A 24,777-nucleotide genomic window follows, 5' to 3' on the forward strand; every position below is an offset into this window, starting at 1 on the left:
CACTATTAATTAGTCAAAAAATCGTAAAATTATACAAAGGCACTCGATAGCTGAGATGTAAATTTAATGTCATGTGCAAAAGACTTTTTCATTGGTACAAGATAAATTTTCTAAACAGTAAATGAAAGGAAACATGGAGTGAACGAGATGGATGGACAAATAGAAAGTAATGAATTAATTTAAATTAACTCACTCTATATACATGTACAAATAATAATGTTGCATGGTGACGTGATAGACAGCGGATAGAGTGTTTGTCTACTGACTGGAGATCTAGTCCAGATGAGGTCTTTGGACATCTCCTGTTAAATGCAATCTGTGAATATCAAAGCTTTCTATCGAACCAAAGAGATATGGGAGAGAGCAATGGCCACCTATCTAGACGGGTAAATTTTCTATTTCTACGAGTAATTTTCCCTGTTCCGCAGATGGTTCATCAGGAAAATCTGATTCCCGAAATATCAGACTGCTTGGGGGAAGCTGAGGGTACTCAGAGGCGTTAACCGGAATAGTACCCGGGGCGCTCCATTAACCGGCCCAGCACCCTACCCACTGGACTACTGCAACCATTTCCGTGAATTATCGATTGAAAATTTTGTCCTCCGACTTCTACACTTGAATCTAATAAATCCACTCCCTTGCCCAGCGATGGAATGTATAATGTTGTGAACATAGCTCTAACTATTATCCCTTGACGTTTGTTAAATATGACGACGACACACATACGTACATTAACCGCGCAGGTATTCCGTTCTAGATGTCGAAAAACACAAGCTTGCGGAAGAGCGATGCGAAGGAATTTGCTTCCGGAGTCGTCGGAGTCGTCTGTTGTTTTGTTTTCACTTTCGTTGATAGGATCTCAACCCCGCTCGACTTCAGCGTCGACAGCCGAAGGCGCACGGCCTCGGCGGCGAGGAGCACGGGCGCTCAGCACATACACCCACGTGCCGTTGTCGCCGACGGCGATGCTCCCTCACCCTCCCACCCACATACCCACCCACCAAACCCTCCCTCTCTCTCTACACAGTGCTGACGGAGGATCGAATCGATTCTAATTCCACGTCGCTCCCGCTCAGCCTTTTCGGTCGAGTGTGGAGTTTTAATGCCTGAGCTCATCGATGAAAGAAGAAGCGACGGCTGGCAGTCGTGCGGTCGTTGCGTGATCGCGACTCGACTTTCATTTCTTCTCACCCTCGCTACCGGAATACGCGCCGAGAGCAGGGTGAATGTTTATTCTCCCCCTCCATCCCCTAGCCACTCTCCTCCGCTCACGATCGAGATATGACGAATATGAATAAAGGACTTGCTCGCCCCCGCCAAAAGAAAATCGTCTCTCCATGGAGTCAGTTTTCTTTCCATTAACTGTGGCTGTAAGACAGCAGTGATCAACGGGAAGCTTTTTTTCCGTATACGAGTGTAAACTCATCTCAGACGCAACCATTTGGTAGACTAAATTCAGGTAAGGGGAATTGGTATCTTTCTCTACCTCATCATTTGATTTCTTACGAAGTTCACATAATTAGGAAGTGGCATTGAGAGGATTTTAGGTTGGTTTTCCAGAGTCAAAACGCATGATTTGTAACGCTGGGACCTTAACTTCAGGAGCCAGATGGACTATTTAAAAGAACAACGCGCAATTTAAGCTAATAAATAATTTATAATTATTCTATCAGATGACCAGCGACATATCATATAAACTATGAAGGTTAGAAAACCACGACAGCATGTCTCAGCGAGCACGAAACGGTAAGCAGCAAGAATTATAATTGCAAGCTATCAAGGTACTGAATTCAGTCGTCAAATCTTTGGTTAAAGAGTAACTAAGATGAAATCCATGGACGTTTATTACCCTTCGAGTTCGAGTGAAATTTTAACTGGTATTTGGTTTCAGAAACATATTTAGCAAAAAGTTACTGGTGGAAAAGTAAAATCATTATATTACATTCAAGATTCATAGATTTTAATATACATGTACGCGTGCAATGAGTTGCAGCACATTGTTGCAAATTCAACACTAAATTTCAATTCTAAGCCCCATCACGAACTAATGCGTTTTGTGGTGAGAGAATCTGAGTCAACCTGTTATTTTGAGCTTAAAGGTTTGTACTAGAACTCAATATTTTAACCAATTTTGTCAAATATATATTAAAATAACATACACATTCGTCTTTCTCTCTTCTCTACAAAATTAAAGCCTCTTGATGATTGGAAAAGGAGAGTCCCAAAACTTCTTACATCCCTGGCCTAGTCAAGGATGATTGGTCAAGCGTTTTTGGCTTCGATTCTGGAGTATGGGTGCTGAATGAGAATTATTTCAAGAGAAAGAATTTATTACGGAATACGGCTACTTTATTTTGCAACAAAAAATCGTATTTTTAACAGAAAAATTGATGGCGAGTTCAGTGAACGACCCAAAAAAATTCAGTTTCCATATTTTTCGTGTCAATATTCCATTAAAATCGATTGAAAACCATTACTAAAACAATCATATTTTTATTTTTCAAAATACTAAACGTTTAATGTCGACGGCAAGCTTCTTATTAAAAGACACCCCTTCATTTAATGTGGCAAGTAGAAGCATATAGTACTCATATAATTATGATTTTGGAGAAGCATCACGCTAGGATAGTGGAATATTTCAAGTCAAATTGATGAAATTGGTTTCATTTAAAAACTGTATAATTCGAATACTATATGTCATTATAGGAGAACTTGGAAAAATACAATTCTGATAGAAGCACCTCTTATGCCCTCTTAAGTTGTGGTTTCCTTATTAATGTCTATTCGTATTTATAAATGCATTTAAAGATATCATAGACGTAGTTGCTCGAGAAAGTACTACCATTAGTCTTATTGTTTATACTCTATGATTAAAATCAATGGTTGGTGACAAATTGCTGAGAACACTTTCCACTTCTACAGAAATCGAGATTCTAAGTCACACACACATTTTGGCATGTGTTTTTTCAAACAATATGATATGACATTTTAATATAAGCCGGCCCAGGTGGCGGAGGGCTAAAGTCCTTGTATGCCAACCCAAGGGTTGTGGGTTCTATTCCCGCCTGGGTGGGTTTTTCTCCACCTAAGGCTTGGATGTTTGTGAAGTGTTCATTGTTATTTGTCCGAAGTAAAGGCCATACAGAGCTGTTTTTCGACTAGTGCTAAATAAATAAATAAAACAATATATGCATATGAATCAAACGAGGAAGCGAGATGGCATTAGCCAACACAATTATAGATGGGCACAGTAAGAAGTACTCTCAGACGTATCGGAATGCGTATATTTTTTATTTAAATTATACATATATGTATGTATGTATGCATACATATGTATGTATATATATATACATAAATAAATAAATAAATAAATATATATATATATATATATATACACACACACATATGTGTATACATACATATATACATATATGTATAATTTAAATAAAAAATATACTTATTTAAAACTAAAAAGGGCACTTTAACCAATCGAAAAAAGGGAAATTACTCAAATATTTTACCAAATAAGTTCAAGTTTGACATACATTGATATCTATGGACTTATTTCCAAGAACCCTGATGTTAGAAATATGCTCGAAGGTCCAGTTCATTTACGAATTCTTTAGATAATTTTAACTTTGCAGCTCTTTTGGGTCAGTTAGCTTCGAAAAAGAGAGAAGAATGGGTAAAAGAGAATGAAATCCAGATCAGTATGCAATGAGCGACCGTAAAAATACCAAAAAAATGCTTTCTCCGCCCAATATTAATCGACGGTGACGACGGCGATGAAAATGATAATGACCCCGAAATTACTCTCTCACTCTCCCTCCCTCCATTTCTCCCGGCGTCTCCACCTCCCCTAAATTTCTCTTTGGCCGATCTCCAACAGAGGCGGCACTTCACCGAGGAGTGTCTTTTCGAAAACCATTTCCCACATCCACATCGCGATCCGAGGCGCGTTCGCGTGGAGTTCAACGCGAGAGAAAGAATTACAAAATGATTCCTTTCGGTGTGTGTGTCCTATCCGAAGGAGTTAATGGAAGAAAGTGTAGGGGGGGGGCGGGGAGGGGAAAATGCCGCCTCTCGTAATGAGAACCAGGTTGAAAGGGAAACGGTGGGAAACAATCTCTTCCTGTTGCCACGCGCCGCGTGCCGCCCGCGGGGTCTGTCCGTGACGTATCGGCACGCGCGTCTGCATGTTCGACTCTCAATACGCACGTTTTGGACGCATCAACTTTTACCGCCTCATTCGGAAGACGGTCGGCCGACTTCTTGCGATGAATGCGCATACATTTGTGCTACGTACGCACTCAAATAAACACAAGATGATGCACGGCCTGGCAGGAGAAGAATGATCAGACGCAATCACTTTAATCCTTCGCCCAGCAGTTTATTTCGTGCCTTAAGTGACGGGCGGCATTTGTGATATCATGTTATTCGCCAATATGTTTATAGTTCTTTTATCACATGAAATGCAAATAGCATGCTTCACCCCGTGAACTTTAATTAACTTATAGTGTAGCTATTTTCTCGATTTGGATCCCATCCTCTTCGAATTAACCAGACGAAGAGGTGAATCTAGTTCCGTATTCGAATTCTCCGATTGGCTCAGAATCAAGAGGCCGGGATATCTCACAGTTTTCGAGCATTCACCCTGAGCGTGGTTCGACGCCGTTCATTTCTCAGTCACTGTAAGCTTTTCTTCACAATACGGAAAAAGACCTAAATATTTTATGAAAACTCGCTTGTCTTGGATGTGAGTTTTAAAATTATTTCTAGAATGGAATATAAATAAAAACAAAATTACAACTTTTATAATAACATGAATGAAATAATTTTTGTGCGCATTAGTTTAAACTGTCTAGTTAAGAAAAATGAAGTGCGGACTTAAGGACTTTAATACTCCTAAAGAAACGTTAGTTTAAGTTCAACAATTTTCACGTATACCAAAAAGTGTGTATGTGCTCAATGAACTATAGGATAAACATTCACGTCGGTCAACCCGTTCATCGATATCTTATCTATCATATTATATGTTTAGCAGTACCTCGCTATGAAAATAAAATTTGCCAGGCGAAGGCACTGAATCACAAAAACATAAAATCAATCAATACTTTCATAATGGCATAATGAATACTGGCAGCTAAAATCGAAATGTTTCCCTCTGCGCTATCTCTATCTCTCCCTCTGTCTTAGGAAACCTCTTCCCGCGAATAAATGGACTCAGAAAAAAGAAATACCATGGTAAAAAAAATTCAAAGAGAAAATAAGAAACGACGACCGTTAAGTAGCGCAGGGAGTGAGTCGGGATGGCGCGGAGGACAATGATGTTGTGCCCAGGCCGTCTATAGTGTGACGACGGGGAAGTGCACGTGAATATCATTACCGGGAACAATTAGCACCGGAACGCTTTCGAAATAAAAAAAATGACGAACGTTGCGTGAGCAATGACGAGTGCCGAAGTATTTGGGGCAAACGCATCCAGCAGCAATTAAAAAGTCCCAAGTGATATATGATTGGAGCGACTTGACATCGTAGCGAAAGTGACTTAGCTGGAAGGCATTTCAAATTACGGGGTTTACCACTGACCCAGTCGCAAGAAACGGCGGAATATGAACGAAAATGAATCCGGCAGGTAATGAGACAAACAAAGTAAGAATAAAATCAAGCAAGCCTGCGACATGTCTCGTTTTAACCTGGAAAGGAAACCCAAATGTCTAACACCTAAATGATTTCTTGTGAAGCTTCTTCCCCAGACATTATGTTTTTGGTATTAATGGATTAAAACATTGTAATGCTCTCGTAAATATGTTTACTCATCATTGCCAAAGTATTTATTTTCATATGCCATGGAGCCATAAACCAGGCGATGTTTCCAAGAGTTTGGTCAAATCAGCCACGATGTTTTTCTATTCAACCGCGAATCGTCAGAAATATACGAATTATACAAAATACAAATTTCATCAGGAGGATACATTCAAATGATGCAGATTGAAATATGCATTTTTTATACTATTTTTTCATTGAAATACCTGTAGATTCGATAATTTTGCATGGATTGACGGCATGAAATGAATTACTGCGGAAATCGCGGTAGAAGAATCTTTTCAGCAGCATTAAAATTCTTGCAGAGGATCTTGTCCTCTGGATTTAAATTGAAATTTCTTTAAGCATTATAAACATAAAAATATGGCGATCGTAATTATAATTAAGTGCCAAATTGAAGAAAATATTTATGATTTTAAACTTACAGAGTGAAAAAAGATTTAATTATATATTTTGGGCGACCTAGACCCAGTTTTGGACTTAATTTCATACTCGGGTTAATTTATTAATTCCTTTAAAATTTCATTGAATCTTGATATGAGAAAGAGATAAGCATTCATTGCCATAAAACCACAGAAAAAAGAAACATTTGAAATTCCGATTTTCTCTTTGGCAATTCATACGTTCCAGAACGCATAGGATTTCACTTCCTCGACTCAATACTTAGTGTAAATATAGGAGCCGTTACACATCAGCATTCAAGTAATTCAATTCCTCTCTATATCATGATGTCAACGTCACTCAATTGGAAGGATGGAATGCTATCAAAAAAATAATTATTTCATTTACAGAAGAGTGTATAAGCTATGAATTAAACACCATTATAAATTATAAAATCTCATTAATAAGGATAAACCCCGAAGTTCGTAAATTATTAGTGAATATGATTTTTAAAATTTTCAAAAAGTGAAAATTCCCTGGTCATTAAATTAAAACCACACTGAACCATATTTCCAATAGACAGTTAAGCTAACAAGTACTTAATTATTTGTCATCTACTCAAGGAGGCCAAAGTATATAGTTAAAACAACTCTGATGCCGGAAGAAGACATTTTTCACTGCACATCATTGATTGTTAAGTCCTCGCGCTTGTTCCAAGCAACATACCAAACTGGAGTGGATGAGACCTTAGCAGGAGCGTGGTTGGTTGGGTAAAATATTGTTTTTTTACAACTGATAAGAGTTAGGCTCTTTCAGTGAATTGAAATGCGAGATTTGTTTTCTTTAGAATTTACGCTTGGAATTAGAGCAGAGTCAAGGAGCATTTGAATGAGCCATCAGCTTCGTGCAAAAGCCGGCGACCGAAGTCCTCCCAACATCGCCGTGTACGGAAAACCCTTCTCTCGCGCGCGAATCGGAATCTCGCCTTGGCACAAGGTCCAGAGCGTAAGGCCTCGGGCAGGTTACGCAAATCCACAACGCGATGACGGACCTCGTGCGAGTGAGTACGTGGTGTAAGGGAGTCTGATACTATACCTCCGGAGCGAGGGAGGGAGCGGGGAGGGAAAAAATCTTGCTCTCTCAAGGTCCATCGAGAATGTTGACGGCATGCAGATTCAGTAGGTGGTGTGCTCATGTGGTATGCAAATACAAGTATCTGAGAACCTTCCGCTTTTATTCCCATGCCCCCTCTCTAATTTCCTCGTTAGTTGGCCCAAAGGAAGGACACTGGTAAGCTCGCCGAAAGTATTCATCAGACTATTAAAAAAATATTAATGAAACTAAATCGGTCTCTATAAAATATATGACTCTATTATATATCTCTGAATTATTTAACTTCGGCTTTAAGGTACACCTATAAGATGCCTTTGATCTAACGTTGACATTTTTTTCTGACCTAGGTATATGTCGGAACCTGTCTCTTTTTGCTTTGGGTTTACTTCCTAAGGTAAGCTTTTCATTAACAGCTGAAAGTTAGCGATTACTTTTCATTGTACGAGGGCAATAAACACAAATAAATCTTGAAATAAAAGTCTAAAAATTTATCAAATATGTACGTATTTTAAGAAGAAGAATGATGTACTCCGTATACATATAACTATAACTAAATAAGCTAATATTCGGGGAAGTTTGGATTAGAAATTCTACACCAACTTGTTTGTAAAGATCGTTATATTAATACAATATTTCAAATACAATTAGGTTTCCACTCTGTTTATATTTAACCTGCTTTTTGTTCTTAGCCCATTTGTATCCTCAGGGACGGACGAATAACTATATGTAAATCGACAAATATGATACAAAAAAACTACATCCAATGCCTCGCAAGAGTAATGCATTTTCTCTAATTTTTACTTTTCTAGTCTAGGAGACAAGGTCTCGTGGACCAATTTACTAAATTTTAGTAACTACTACCAATGTCATGAGATTTCACCACTGAACTTAGCAAGTTTTTTCTGCAGAAGTATTATTTCTTAGAAGCATTCATACTTTTAAATCACCTTTCATTCCTCAAAAATCCTACACTTTTACCATATTGGCGAAGTAAATACATGCATATCAAGGTAATATGAAGATATCTCTGGTAGGGACTTGAAAATTACACATGCCTGCCGTATTTTTCACAGCATAATAGAATTTGAACGTTACTGATGCGGATAAATGAGCACCTTATGCAACAAAACTAGAGCGGGGAACGATCGCCTGAAATAAAGAGGAACGACTCACAAATTAAAAGCCCGTTAGTCTGAAATGAAAGTACAATATCGTGCTGATCGAGGATTTATTTGCTCCAATAAGTGAATTTCGTGAAAGTTTTTCTTCGTATGCTCGTTAAAACGGTCCGCTCGGACTACTCATATAGATTACGACGGTAGCAATTGGGGAAGCAATATGTATTTCATCCATGAGAGAGCGCGCACACATGATAACGCATTATATTCCGCCACCCAATTAAAAAATCCTTGCCTAAAAGGCGCCGATTATAGTCGGGAGTCAAGGCAAATATAAATGTAAGAGAGCAAGAGAGAGAGAGACGGGGGAATCGGTTCCTGACGTCCGCTTCGGTGAATTTGCGATCATAGGTCATCTCTACGGTTATTATTGGTGAACCGAAGGAAAGAGCCAGCCTGCGTGACTCCGGGGTCAGCAGTATACCACTGCTCTCTCCTGTGACGCAAAAAGTGTCTTTTTATAGCGGTGAAAGCCTTTTTCTAAATACATTAGCAGGTACAGAGAAACTAATTTTAGCAACCACGTCGTAAATATTAAGTAGTATATCTTACAGATTCTTGATATTTTACAATTATTTTTGATAATTCACTCCAGATTACAATGTGATAATAAGCAAACACGCGAACATCAATGTTGAATAATTCTTAAGCCTGATTACATTATTATCGAACGCAATAAAAATTACGAATTCAATATTATCACGATAAAAATTATGTTTAGAAAATATGGTTACAATTTATAAATGTCATACTGGAAGTAAAAATTAAAGGAAAATGTAAATTAGCGTGTTCATTGTCGCCTTTAGGGAATGGTGGGTCACTGGGAAATTGGTTGGATTTTAGGGCTTGGATGATCGATCTTATAATGATCGAAAGAACCTCGGTGGGTTTATTATGGTAATCTTTATGGAAGGATGTAAGGGTTCATGAGGCTATTAAATTTGACAGATGTTACATCTATTTTCATCAGGCAAAATCCTACGGGAATATCGAAACATCACTACCCACCAAAACACTCTCTGACTATATTGTAAGTAGGTAGCCATCGGTCATTCTTATCCACTTCATCATCTCAGTACAACGATTAGGACGGTAGTGTAATAGTAACTGACGATTCTTATCCCCTTTAATTTTCATTTAAATTGCGCTATTGATAGCCGGAACAATTATCCGATACATTTACGTTTAAATAACCCCAAATTTAACAATTCAGACCTTTATTTCATACTTGAATAGTAGCATCGCCATTGAAACATTCGATCCAATTTTTAAATTTATCTAAGATTGGAACCAATTACTCGTAGTTTTTCTAACGATAGCTATCATGATATGTTTCATGAAATCAAAAGATTTAAGTCATTTATATTTTCTGAGTACCTTCAAGCATCGAAAAAAATATTAAAACTTTTAAGGCAAATAGTTATGGGCTACCTTGCAAGTTGTCAACGTACTCTTTATTACACATGCCAGATATTTTATTTTATTACATCTTCAAAGGTTCTGTTCCATGCGAGGATAAATGAAACACTCCACGCCCATGAATCCTTAAATTCAAGTTCAATGAGGATCTCCATAGGTTTCAAGATGCTCGAAAATATAGTGACATATATATTTGGACAGATGAGAATAGTGTTTGGCGCCCATCCGACTTCGAAGCTGCCGGACTGAGATGGCGCCAGCCAGCTGATTAAAGGTCACCCTTTAGAATTCCTATCTGGCAATTAACAACTCAGGGGGTGATATTGTAGCTATGTTACTTCATTCTCCTAGGAATACAAACGCAGAACATTCTGTCATAGATTACCCTTAAATTAATTCACCTCAGGAGCCCATTAACTCATAAACTCTTGAAGTATCAATTTATGAAATAGTATCAAGACTAGCGTTACACAGATAACACTAACTTTCATCGACTAAATATTAAAATATGATAAGATAGTAATGAAATTAACCTATAAGAGGTTATTAACGAATAATCATAATGTCGATTGCTAATTGAGAAGAGATGCATAGAAATCGGTGGGTTTCAGTTTTCTGTAGAAAACCATGAATAATATAGAAATTATTCATTGAGGAAATACCGTTTTCGATCAGTAGGCAAGATAAATGTTGACACATTGTTTGGAGTCAGATTATAGGTGGTCTACAAATTCAAGGTCGACTTTGAACTGGCCCTGTAAACTATTACTCGTGTAAATTTTGTAGAAACAGGAAATCATGGGCACTATCTTGGGGAGTCCTAGCCCATATTATAATGATTATAATAAATGCAAAAATTGTGTGATACCTATGATATGCTCGCAACTGACGGTTTCTCCTATACTGTTAACCTATCGAGCGTTAAATGAATTACTTCAAACATTTTAGGTAAATAGTTTTACGCGTACATTGCACATTACTTTCAAGATAGCTAGGCCTGAGATTGTACAATTTATCTGTTTAATATTTGAGATAGAGAAAAAATAAAATGAAGCAAAAACCAAATTCCTACTGAAAGGAAAATTCTGCTTCAATTTTGAAGTGCGCTCCTCAACAGCAAAAACGTTCCATTTAATACTGAAACGTTCACTGGTAACGATGAAACTCGTTTTAATATGGGTAACGCTTCTTACAGGTTCGGTTACAATTGAAAGGGTTGAGGAAACGCGTTATTTATTTCATAAGACGATTGTTCACTTAATGAATGAAAGCTGAGCTAGAGAAAAAACGGATGATACAAAACTATAGACGATATTTTAGTCGATAACCCTAACCATTCGCTATTATAAGTGACAGTATTTTGCAATTTTATTATGTACCTACCACAAAAATGCTGTATCCTGTAAGCTATTCGTTTATGATCTCCGATATACAATGATATTGGCATTGCAATGTTTAAATTTATGTTAATTGCGGGTAATTACAGTCAAATGCAATAAAATGGAAAAAATAATTGTACCATTAAATTCTGAAAAATATGAAGTTTATATTTAAGAAATGGATAATTTTATTTACCCTTGAGAGTCATTTGCCAAGAAAAAAATCAAGGAAACTTCGGGACTTCCATTGAGTTTAATTGTAAATGGAGGAAAAAATTAAGACATGGAGATATATCATATTGGAACCGTGAGAAATTAGTGAAAAAATTAGACACTATCTGAGACATCAATATGATGATAAGCGGCACTGTCAAAGAATACGAATATGTTTTATTGCCAAGTTACCAAGAAGGCAAGGTCTAAAAGTTCCTTTCATTTGGAGGAACTAAGATACTACCATCCGTGTAAAATATAAGAAAAATAAGCTATTCTTGGGCCAACAAATAGCAAAACATATATTAAGAACTTCAGGCAAGCGTTTCTATTGCCTTTGATGCCCTTTGGTGTTGGATGAGTAGCATTTTGTAAAAGTAAAGGCTGTGGAGAGTATGTACGAAATAAACAAATATTAACCATTGGATTTATTTTTAGCAGATAGAATGGTGAAGTACGTTCTACACGATCTTTGAACATTGAAGTACGAAAATCCTGAGTTTGTTTTCCTCAACGGGCTGTGAACCGTGAGCAAAAAAGGAGTGATGCTGCGCGTAGAATGTGAACTTCCTTAACACAAAAATCGGTGTAAGGGTGCATAATGGGTAACGGAAATAAATTCCGTGATCCGAATCTCATGTGTAGGATCCTTTGGCTTAAACGCGAGGCACATTAATTGCGGAGAAATAAGAGAGATTAATTTTCCAGTGGGTTCTGAGAAAAACTGTACGGGAATTATTTCCTGGTTCGGACGAAAATACTATAATTTTTACTTGAAAAAGTGTTCAAAAGAAGCATAATGAATAATAAGGATGAAACTAAGCGGTTATTTCGTGAGAAATAAATTCTTAGCGTTCTGGAGGAGGTTGAGGAAGTTACGAAATTACGACGTAGGACACGCAGAATCCAAAAATTTCAATCGTGGCACATTTGACAACAAAGAACATCATGATAGGTTAAATATGTACCCGTTGAGTAATAACGGAGAGACTGGCCTCTGCATGACTTTATGACTAGACCAAGAAGGAATTCTCAGGAAACACCAAGACAAAGGAGAAACGAGCTCATTGGTAAGTCAAAACAGCCTCCTGCGGCTAGTGATAAAAGGAAAGATGCCCGGGGAGATGTGGAGAGCGAGCCAAGAATAGAATATATAGTCTTCATCAATCAATCCATCAGTCATATCATGATTTATGAAATTAACAGGATGTTAAAGATGAGAACTGATTGGGAAGCAAATGAATATCCTTTACTTCATTCATAAAGTTCACTCTAAAGTTCACTGCTTTCCCTGTTCCTGTTGATGAAAGTATTTGAAAAGAATATTATTTCAAATTTAAATTAGATTTAAATCTAAATTTCTATGCAAAACTCTTTCTTGCTCGCTGTTCTCAAACATTCCTGAAATCCACTTGCACTTAGTGCACATTTACATCTACGTGATAAGCTCTAAATCCATCACTAGGGTGGGTGGGGAGGAGGTGATTCCACGTCAGGCTTGTCTAATCAAATAGTCCTTAAATGTCAGACACTAAGAGATAGTTTATGTGATACAAATGATGAAAATAATAATAAAAATATCTGAGCATGGAATACACTATTTAGATTTAAAATACTACACACATGAGGCTAGCTGATATAAGGATTATAATAAAATAAGGCTGAGAGAGAATGGTGACTAAAGCTGAAATGTTTTCAATACTGTTTCCTTAGCGCTATCAATAGAAGTTATTCTGATCAATTATCAGTCGTAGGAATTATGGTACTGCAAGCCTTCCTGTTTTACGGTTCATCTCTCTAAATTTATCTCCCTCATCACAATAGAGACGTGCTTCTAATCCTATAGATGTCATTTTCTGTGGAAGGGAGTTCTGGTGCGTCTAGAAGCCGGAAAAAGCAAATTTCATATGCAAAATATTATATATTCCTCTCAATCATTATTTGAATAAAATTCTTATGAAACGCTCTGAGTTGTAGACCACGTATTAAATAAAAGTAATTCAAGTTTCAACGTAGCTTGTGATACTTAAGTGTAATATGAGGATAATCGCATAACATGTTCATTTTTTTTAACTCACTAAAATTGTATTTGAGATATATATATATATATATGTAATTCATAGAAATGCATCTGAAGACATATTTAATGTCAGTATTACAATCCTAAGAATGGTTGACTTCAGACTTACTCTCCTCGCTTTTTAATGCAACTCCCTCTCGGAACTTCCGTGTAACATCACTCTTTACTTGATCTTCGTATTTATTGCTTGACCTCCGTCGTGAAATCTTTTCTTCTAGCATACTCCCAAGAAATCCATTGTCTAAAACTCTACCCTATAGATCTACTTCCTTTCATTTGTGTGCTCAGTATTTCCTTCTCTTCTTCTCCACTTACATATGCGTACTTCCTCCTTTCTCGTTTAATATATTTGTTTTTCAGTAACCAGCACCCGACGTCCGGTCTTCTCTATAAATTGATTTTTAAAGCCTAGTTCTTAATTGCGGTAGGGAATTCAGTAAAAAAAGTTAATGATGGTAAACAAGGCGTCTTTCTCTTAGATTCGAAAATTTAAAGGGGGATATCACACGCTACCACGCTGTGTGCACTAGAGGCTGGGCGAGAACTCTATTTTCCGTGTGGAGGGAGTATCGATTATTAACAATAAACACGACGTTGTTGCTGTTTAACGTGCCAATTGCAAAAAAATAGTTAGTTTAGCGTTTGAGATCACTGGGATCGGAAGGTAACTGTGGAAATACGAAGAGCACGAGGGGCTCGGTGCCGATGGAAATGTCTGTTAAAGGAACCACTTGGTGGTCTTTGAGTGGAGAAACGACCTACCGAAAATATTAAATACATTAAAGAAGACCGGATCCTCCGTTGCAGTGAGACTTTCCACCGCGAGACCGGGTGGCCCCGAGGGGAGGACGGACAACTTGGAAACCGGCGGTGGTCGCGTCACGACGGTCGACGGCGAGTTAACGACCGAAAAAGTGACCGGTAGCGCCGCGAAATGTTACGAATCTGCTCGCAGACCGGGGGAGAGGGGGTTAAGGGGTCGACGTACCTTTCAAAAGACTCCGCGCACGCCGGACAAAAACCCCGGGAAGCGGTGTGTCCCCGTCTCTTGTTCCTTGTAGGACCTTTCCGCGTGGGGTGAGCAGGCCGCGAGTACGAGCACGGCTGGAGAAGAGAGTAACGCCGGCGGATCCCGTCTCGACCTCAAGGGTCCCTCTTTATCGGCACACCTCACGGAACTCACAGTCGAGAGTATATTCCAGTCGGGAAGGAGAGACGGCGGTTGCGGCAGGGTGTGCTTCCTACGTGAAAATCGCTTTATTCGGGAGACCCACCCTCTTTTCTCTCTATCTCTCTCTTCGTTCACCGGGAGCTCTTCGCGCGGTCTCCGGCACACCACTGACGGGAAACGTGCGACCTCCGCGAGGTCCATGCGCCAGCTCTATACGAACCGGCGGTGCGCCGTCTTCCCCTTCCTCTCCCCGCTTCCTCCTCCCTTTTCCCCTCGCGCCCTTCCACCTCCGAAACCCATTCCCTTCCTCCCTCTCTCACCCACCCTTCTACCCACCTCGGCCCGCTCACACCCTCCTTCCATCCTCTCCCCCCTCCCTCGTGCGCCAGGCCCTCCCCTCACTCGCCGACCCGACGACTGGCGGAGACAATCAATGGAAGTCTCAGGGAGGGGAGGGAGGAGGGTTCACGTGGGTGGAGTGGGGAAGGGCTGGGGGAGTCGGAAGAAGGGAGAGTGGGGGGAAGGGCCTGAAAGGGTGTGGTGTTTGGCTCGGGGGATGGTAGTGTAGGAGGGGCGGGGGGAGGGTTGAGGGAATGGATTCCCCCCTTTTTGATTTTCCTATCCCCGCCACCATCCCTCCTCGCCACCTCTTCCCTTCCTCTCTTCAGTAGTACCCCTGGATCTTACCCCCTTCACCCTCTCCCCGGACCCACCCGCAGGAACGCCAGCTTTCCCCCACACACTCGCTCCTCCTCCTTCACAGGCCTACTCCTCCAACCCGTGCTCCGCAATTCTTCCCAGTGTCATGCACGTCTGGTTCTCGGCCTCCACGCCGATTAGCCAGCTGTACCCTTCACCCCTAAAACGCTGGACGGCCAAGCATTCCGGTTTTCCCGGATCAGTCCCGGTTACATCCCTCTGCCCCAATTTTTTCTCTTGTCAAATCAATGCCGTGGTTTTTTTTCCTATTAAGAAGGCCGCTGTATTTAGATCTCAGTTTTTTCATCAGAAGTGTTCGATATTATAGTAAACAAACAACCTAGGTGCGACAATATTGGTCTGAAATGGTATTGTATGAACATCTTCGATCAATGCCAAACATGATCGTGTCCATTCAGCAACAACAAGTTATTCAATTCAAGTTACGAGGATCCATTTCGTCATTGACAATGATGAAAAGGTGTTCGAGACGGAAAAATATATCTCTTAAATTCGTGTGGTGTAGAGCACCACTAGTTTAAAAGGCCTCAATGAATTACTGCATAGTTTTTGACGATGTATTTTTAGGGTAGATAAGCATTAATAGGTGTAAAATAGTTTTCATGGCTTGACTTGTAATATTAACGTTACGTTTTTCCATCTATTTACGATTGACACCAAATTTTTCTGCCCATCTTGCCTTTCTACTTTCTTTTTATAACGCGCCCTGTAATCCCATACTGAACTATCTGATCTAAGTTGTGCCTTTCACTTCAGATGCTGTAGTAGTGCTTACGCTCGGAGACAACAAATATTTTTAATGGTATCCCGATCCCTACTTGATGTGCTCTGTGGAGAGCGGTTTGAGTGAGTACGACGTCCGTCGGATGGGACGTTAAACTGCGGATCCCTTAGCGCCTTTCGACAAGAGTAGGCTAATGCCGACGCCGGATTTCTCTCCGCCCTTCAATCTCTAATGGCGCAAATGACCTTAGCTGTCGGTCGCCTCCCATAAATACTACTACAGCACTCCAAAGAGACATAGAAATACCCCAATAATGAATGTAAGGTGAAATTTATCAAAATTAACTGATAATTTTGGGTATTCTCCTTTATATTTATTATAATTATAAACAAATCGATGTAATCATTGTTCTATCATTTTTACAAACTACCAGCGTTGGACACCAGAGTCGGATTCACAGTGGACTTGAGAACGACGTTAGTACACATTGTAGAAATGTTTACTCTTGTCAGCTATGAGTGGCTTCTACGGGTGTGTAAATGATAGCAATCGAAACAAGTTGGCAATGAGGAGACAGCATAATCCTCAAACGTCCCCATCCCACCGCTTCCCCGAGCCTCCCACCAACACCCACTCCCCGCTCCCGGCCTGCACAGGCGCACCCACCCGCCCTACCTCCCCGCCCTTCCCCGGAGACGGCAGCTTCCCTTTCGGCGTCCACCGACGCGCGCATTGCCGAAATGCCTTGCCCGTTCCGTGCCCTCCCCCCCGCCCTCATTCCGACCGTAGTCGGCCAGGTCACCTAAGCGGAGACTCCGACTGATTTGGCAAGGTATATCCGCCTGCGTGGCCAGTTGTGTTAACAGGCGATTAGGTGGTGACTAATACAAAGAGTCTAAATAGGAGGTCAACTTTCATGTACATCAAATACCCACCCGCATGCCAGTTCAATATCGATCTCGGCCCGGTTCAATACTCGAGTGGAGTAGCGCCCGTCCCAGTCGAGTAGTCGACTCAGTTCGATGGTTTCCACCATTTGAATTCTTATCTATGCGATGACTCGTACACGGTGCCGTGGAAGGTCAACTTTCGCGTGAATCACAAACCCCACCGCCTGAGAATTTATTATCGATCTCGAGCCTGTTCGATGCTCACACATCGGTTCCAGTCCAGTTATCTCTTATCATTTCCACAAAATCATTTGGATCCAACTTGTAAACAGTATTAATTTTATTCATGGATCATTTGAACCGTAAGTAAATTATTAATTAATTCAATGTTGAAAGCTAAGATGAAATTGATCTTCCAGCCAGAGTGGATTTCGTATTTGATGGCATAAAAATCTATCGGTCATGAGTCAATTAGGACATTATCTGTGCGAATCTGAAGTTTTAGGGTTGCAAGGCATGAGGCTGTATTGTAATCATGTCTACATGTAGTTGACATCATCTTGAGAGTCGGTGTGATGGCACAGTGTTTAGAGAGAGCGTTCACCTAGTGAGTTGGTTCCATTGTTATAATAATGATAATATTTATTTTTCCATCAGGTCACATGTACATGACATAGAATTCACCAGAATACGAGTATGGATACAAATTAATAATTTCATTATGCGTTTTTCCTGCAATTCTCAGTGAATTCATCAATAGAATACGACAGCGCTGCAAACAAGAAACGATTTGGTTTTTCTTAAAATACATTACCAGTATCTACACGTTTTATAGTGTTAGATACACAAATGTACAGTTTGATATCATCGTGGTAGGGACCTTGTTGTTTAATTTATATAGTCCAGAGTGAACATTTTTACTGTTTTTTATTCTTGTATCATGTCCATCTATTGAAATCCTTTTCTATACTTGAAAGATATTTCTCGACAAAGTTTATAACCTCTAATACGAATAAATAAATACCTCAGTCAGCAATATATATATATATATATATATATATATATATATATATATATATATATATATATATATATGTATATATATATGTATGTATATATATATATATGTATGTATATATATATATATGTATGTATATATATATATATATATATATATATATGTATATATATATATGTATGTATATATATATGTATGTATATATATATGTATGTATATATATATATATATGTATATATATATGTATGTATATATATATATGTATGTATATATATATATATATATATATATATATATATATATATATATATATTGCTGATTGAGGTAATATTTTTAAACTACCAAAAAAATATGTCTATGGCTCTTTTGCAGGAAAATTCAAAATAGCCCGAACTTCTCCCATTACAATTTAAGCACCTCCTGACTCTGGCCTGAGTTCCCCCAGGGAATAATGCTGTAAATCAATATGAAAGAAAAAAATTAGTGATAGAGAGACTTTAGCACTGCTAAACTGGTATTTTCTCTAAGAAATCTGAGCTGAAGAACAGCTTCATCAAGTTTTAGAAGCAGCGACTAAAATTGAGATTTTCACTTCAATGTTTGATGCCCAAAAAGACAGCGTTGTTTACAAAAGAAATATTATCATTTTATTAGGTCATTGCTAGTAGATCTATTTTAATTAAATCATGACTAACAGTTTCCTTTTCCTCTACAGCAAGTTTATTTGCATTTAACTATTCTTCAAGTTTTTGAATTCTGATATTAAATTTTTCTCGTAATTCAATAATATGTAGGGACTTGCTAAAACAAACTTAAATCTTGGTTAAAAATCATACGTTGGTGCTGAATATCCCAGATAAGCACATGATGTGTATAATCTGAATTGCTCTGAAACTACCAACCCACCTTGGAGGCGTGAATACCACACGCAGAATCACTTTACATGAGATTGGCTCTCCTGCTAACCATTTAACTTGAATTTCGGGTTGAAGATTTTGGCGTACAAATTGTTCAATATGAGGAGAGGTACAAGTAATACTTGAGAGGGTGATAAATTCACCGCTTTTAAATGTTAATGACATTACTTGAATTCCTTATTCTTCTGTTAAACGGCAAAGGCCAAAGCTTTCGCATAAGCTACGTGTTATTTGGCCCAAGGGTGCATCTATGCGTAAATAAACATTAATTAAAGTATCTCATGTAAAAAAACCAGCTGCTTTCCTCTAGTGTATCTCCTAGCGTCTACAGAATGGAGTATTATATCGTTAATTTTTCTCACAGTATCAAAAAATGTTCACCAATTTTCAACTACTTGAACCTGTATCATTACTTTTTTAATTCTATTGGAATGGATTTAGCTGATTTCTACTTATCCTGACTAGACAGAAAAGGTTCTTTCTGAAAAGATATGAGTAAGTAAGGCATATATACATCCTACGAGCATCAGACAATGGTTACTTATGCGTAACCTTTCACTGGGTCAGAAAAAATGCATGTAGAGTTTTCTATTTTATGACACCGTGATAAGGTTCATTAATGTTATCCCGGATCAGGACCATCCCTATCAGAGCGAGATCAAATGAATAAAACAAAGAAGAAGAAGAAGAAATATATAGGTTTAAAATATTTTGATTCTCGAGATCGTGAAGCTTAGTGAAGTGAGTTCATGATGGAAATCTGAATGGGATGGACCAAAGAGATTGATCCCGGATTAATTCACTTTCTTGTACGAATACCAGGAGTAAATGAAAGAAATATGACCACAGAAGAGATTAGGATATATTGTGTGTAAATCTATGAACATCGATGATGACAAGGTTAAATACTTAGAACATTTTCTTTTTCCGTGTTTTCTAAAAAAATATGGAAAATAATCATTTGTTGTTTGATTGAGGCAAGACAATACATCTTTACTTACGTAGTCAAAGACCTCACTCATTCGCTCAATTTTGTTTTTTTTTGTTTGAACAAAGCATGTGTAGGAGCAAGGTATATTTTTTTGCAAATTCAAGGAAGCGGAAAACCTCTCACTTTTCTTTAACCATGACGCAGGTTTCCTAACAGTTTTCTTCTAATCGCAACCAGCAAATCTTGTTAAAAAGAAAAAACGCACAGGAGTTAAGGTTATATTTTCCTTTCATGTGATATATTAATTCAATTACACGAGTTTAGTTTACAATAGTTAATGAAATTGAATAATTTTGATGAGTTAGCGCAGTGAGTGGGTCATTAATCGTAGGGCCCGTGTTTGGTTTTGACCTCTGTACATCGTCAGCAATACCCCAAAGTATGTGGTTTTTTGGGTACAAAATTTTTCCATATTATGTGACAGCAAATTTCTTAACCCCGTTTTCAAACGAATTTTTATAGTTTCAACTCAATTAGGCAAATAATTAAATTGATTTATCAAAAACCAATCAACATCTAGATCACGTTAAAAAAAGGTGCTCATGTCCTGCTCTTATTTTGTTACGAAATTTTATTGCATTTTTGTCACGAAGAATCAATAATAGTGCCACAGTAAATAAAACTGTAAACCTTGAATTAAAGGGAGGTGTACACTAAATGTTATTGCTTGCGGTCAAATATAAAAATGGATGCATGAGAAATTAATTATATTATTAATGTCATTTCATTTTCAAAATTAAATTTAATAATTTTTCCGTATTTCATTTGCGAACTGTTATATAATCATTTTAGCAGTGATTAGATTTGATGAGGGTCTGAAACATTCCTTTAGTTTTAATTTGATGATTCAGTATAAATATTCAGTCCAGAAATTAGGCACCAAAACGAATATCTTCAAAGATTATGTACCAAATGAAAATAGCGCTTTTATATAGATGAAACTTAGGCCGGCGATACTTTGTGTACTGTATTTGCGTAAAGTTCAACAACATATAGTCTATAATCCTTGGGGGTTTTTGAAATCTTCCTAATAAAACTGTTAAAATAAACATACATGGATAAAATGGAAATTTAAAGAAACCTAGCATTAAAATTCAGAAATTTAAAAGGGTAAAAAGATTTAGCATTGAATCCAAAAAAACAGCGATCAATTTAAAGTGAAAGGCATAGTTTCAAGTTTCTTTATGTGACCAATATCCTTAAAATTGTAGTCTCTTTCCCCGTATTTAGGTCTCGGCATTATAATCGTTTTTTAATTCCGACGTTTACACAAAATAGGCAATAAAATGAGTCCCTTCATACTTTAAGGTTCTTCTGGCTAATTGCTAACATTATTTTTCATTAAGTATTTATTAATATTCATATCAATGGACTGAACTAAAATATAGAGGTCTCTATCTTAATTCACGAGGAAACCACCACTTCATGTTTCTCTTGAGCAATAATAGTCGATATCTCAAAAAATAATATGAAAATCGAGTTATTTTGAGTCATTTTTACTCTTTATTTCAATTCCTTACTCTCATTTGGCCCACAAATACCTAATTTCACGTTAAAATAACCAAGCCACAGAGTAATTGTCAATTTTTCCATTTATCATCCTGTGCATTGCTTTCTTCACGGTTAAATATAGTTAAGAAGCAGTCAAAGGGTAAAATTGCCTGATTACAATAATATTTTTGCTTTTTAATGTATTTTATGAAAATTGAGGAATACACGATAGAAGAACCTATTGCGTCAGGAAATTCACGAATATTTCAATTTATATTCGATTACTGCGTGTTTTAGACAGTAGACACTGTCCTTTTCTATCGTGCTGTCCGATATTCTCTTTCTTTTAAGTCTCTCTTTTTCTTTTAAAGCATACCACCTCATTTACTTTGTTTGTGGTTTTTTGCAGTGTTACCTTCCAATGGGATTGACGTCTTTGCGGCCACCATCATCTCTTAACACTTTTATTCTCAGATATGTATACTTCCTGGTAAAACAAGGAAAGGAATATGCAATGGACCATGAAATGAGAGCAAGGTAAGAGTGCCAATTTGTTTAGAGTAAGGTTCTAATAATTCTAATTTGCAATGTTGTACGTACACTCGGTACAAACGATGATAAGTATCGAGCGACAAGAAAGACAAGATAATCAAAGTGAAACAAAAAAAGTCAGACTTGGTTGTGACAATAGTGTTTGATTAAGTAACCACAGAGATGCGAAAATGCATTCATGAATCCTTGATCATAATGAAATGATTGCTGAAAGCATAGAATGCGAAAACAAACAGGAAGCGGATGAAGCCTTTATTACCTGGTAAAAAACAGTGAAGAAGAAAGTTGCGCTCAGAGGAAAAAAACTGGAATAAGTCATTTCTTTCAACTGACTAATCATGAAATAATTTAAAATGGACTCAAAATGATGGAAATTAAGTCCAATCAACATAATTCTGCGTCTCAAGTATGATGAAGTAACATATATATATATATATATATATATATATATATATATATATATATATATATATATATATATATATATATATATATATATAGTTATTTTCAAATAAATTGTCTGAAAACACGAAAGTTGAAAACTTTTACATGAAGTGTTTCACGACAGAAAACATTTCAGTCACGCAAATAATGCGATAACTCATTTTATATGAGCAGAAACGATAGTTTCGGGGGATCGAGATGGTGCGGGGGCTAAGGTACTGGCTTCCCACCCAGAGGGCTCGGGTTCAAATCCCGGCGGTGTTGCATATTTTTCAGAGATATCTCGATCCCTATTTGAGGTGCTTTGTGGAGGGCACTTTGAGTGAGTGCGCCGCCCGTAGGATGGGACGTTAAACTGCGGACCCCTGGGCACCTTTCGTAAAAAGTAGGCCAATGCCGACGCCGGGTTTCTCTCTACCTTCATCCTTTCCTGTCAATCCCCTATGGCGCAAATGACCTCAGCTGTCGGTCGCCCCCCCCCCCCCCCCCAAAATACTACTACTACGATACTTTCGGTAGTAGTCTGGAAGTACATCTGGAATGCTTTGCTTATCGCTCGGCTTGGCTCAAATTATTGATCGCATAAATTAATTTATCTAGGGAATAATTGCCGTCATTGTGAATTAGTGCGCATCTTCATCAGTTGTAGTTCATGCCACGTTTCATGATTGCTACTTTTTTAGTTGCGTGGAAACAGCAAATACGGACAATAGAAAGCTGGAGCTGAGATATTTCAAATAAGCTACATGAATACCAAATTCTGACTATTTATGGTACGATGAGATTGTATATGAACTTAATCCAGAATTTATGATTGTTGAGACATCATTGAATCCTCGCAAATTTCGAGAATTAAATAACAGTTCTTTAAAATAAGTTTTATCGAAAACATAGATAAAAACAAACAAGTAAAGAGCCTTCATTTGATTATAAGAATTTTTGAAATGCAAATGAAAAATTTAAAGAAGTCAAAGAGACGTCAACCACCTCAGCGATATTTATGAACATGAAGAAATGGGGAAGTACCTGAGGGTAAAGATTCCTTTAGCGTGGGAAAAAATGAGGAATTGGCGTTGGGGTTAAGTAGGGAGGAGGGAAACAGTAAGTAGTGCGTAGCTTTCGCAGCCACCTTTGGATAAAGAAATGAATTAAAAAAACTCATTTAATAAATTGGTGTTGGTGCCCGTCTCATTGTTTCAATGCATTCAACTCTTTCAACGCTCATCTTCATCATTCTTCTTCCGAACCTCATCAGTTATTCTATTTTGAAGTGATTAAAATGACTTCACATTTGTCATTTAAAAAAAGTCCATTGTGATTGTCCAGCATTTTCCGATTGAACTCTCAATAAAAGCGTAATCTTGATTGAACCGATATGTGTGTACAAGTGAAACCACGGATATGAAAATGATCAAGGCATGGAAACATGAGCTTAAAAATACTTTTTACCCCTGAGTTTCATTCACTTAATATGAAGTAAAACTAAAATATGAAAATTATCGAAAACTGACACTAGGCCCTGAAGCGTATGGGTCTCAATTAGCACCTCAAACTGGGTACGCAATTATTCTACAGAATCAAATAAAAGTGATGCCCTGAAAAAGTCAGCAACTGAGTGATGATAATTTAGCAATTTTTATGGACACTTATCCTAAAATCAACGTGTCGGTAATAATTATTAGGAGGATATATCCTCCAGATTTAATGCAACCTATGCGTTTGTGGGCGAGAGCATTTTCAGCGAAAATAATGTTGTAGTTAATAGAATTCTTTCATGTCAAGCCACATTTCTGAAACGCAGGGAGCCAGATGGTCAATGAATTTTTTACAATATACTTGTAATCCTATGCAAATCAATTTTTTACCATTACGTATTCTCTTGTTTACCTAAATAATAATCTTTAAATCAATCATCCACATCACATTACTGATGGTTTGGAATTAGAGACATAATTAAAAAAACGTATCCTTTTTTTAAAAAAAGGAAAAAATGCTTGCTTTGATCATTCCGATATTTGTCTTTCCACTAACAATTCACATAATATAGGAATTACAAAAAGAGGATAGGAGTAAAATTTTCTCCTTCAAATTATTGCAAACTTGCAGCCGTAACTTGGGAGCAGAAAAATCGTTTCGGAGAAATAAATAATGAGCTCAATTTGACCATTAATTACTGCTCATATTGATCACATCGTGTTCTCTTTTTACTACCTAGGGATATGCTAAGATTATAAACCCTCTATAATTAATTTTAAATAGTTGTTCGATAA

At 37.7% G+C, this 24,777-nt stretch overlaps 1 protein-coding gene across 1 annotated transcript in view; it reads right to left on the reverse strand.

Annotated features, from left to right (window-relative positions):
• LOC139687511 (scavenger receptor class B member 1-like) overlaps positions 1–14,866 on the reverse strand; it is a 144,013-nt gene extending 129,147 nt beyond the window's left edge. The window contains exon 1 of the mRNA XM_071584703.1: positions 14,578–14,866. The gene's annotated coding sequence lies outside the window, so the exon portion shown is untranslated. The remainder of the gene's footprint in view (positions 1–14,577) is intronic.
• Positions 14,867–24,777: the final 9,911 nt, after the last annotated feature.

The sequence above is a fragment of the Hetaerina americana genome, unplaced genomic scaffold (genome assembly GCF_022747635.1).
Source record: "Hetaerina americana unplaced genomic scaffold, ioHetAmer1.1.p SCAF_2, whole genome shotgun sequence".
In the NCBI taxonomy this organism is placed as follows: domain Eukaryota; kingdom Metazoa; phylum Arthropoda; class Insecta; order Odonata; family Calopterygidae; genus Hetaerina; species Hetaerina americana.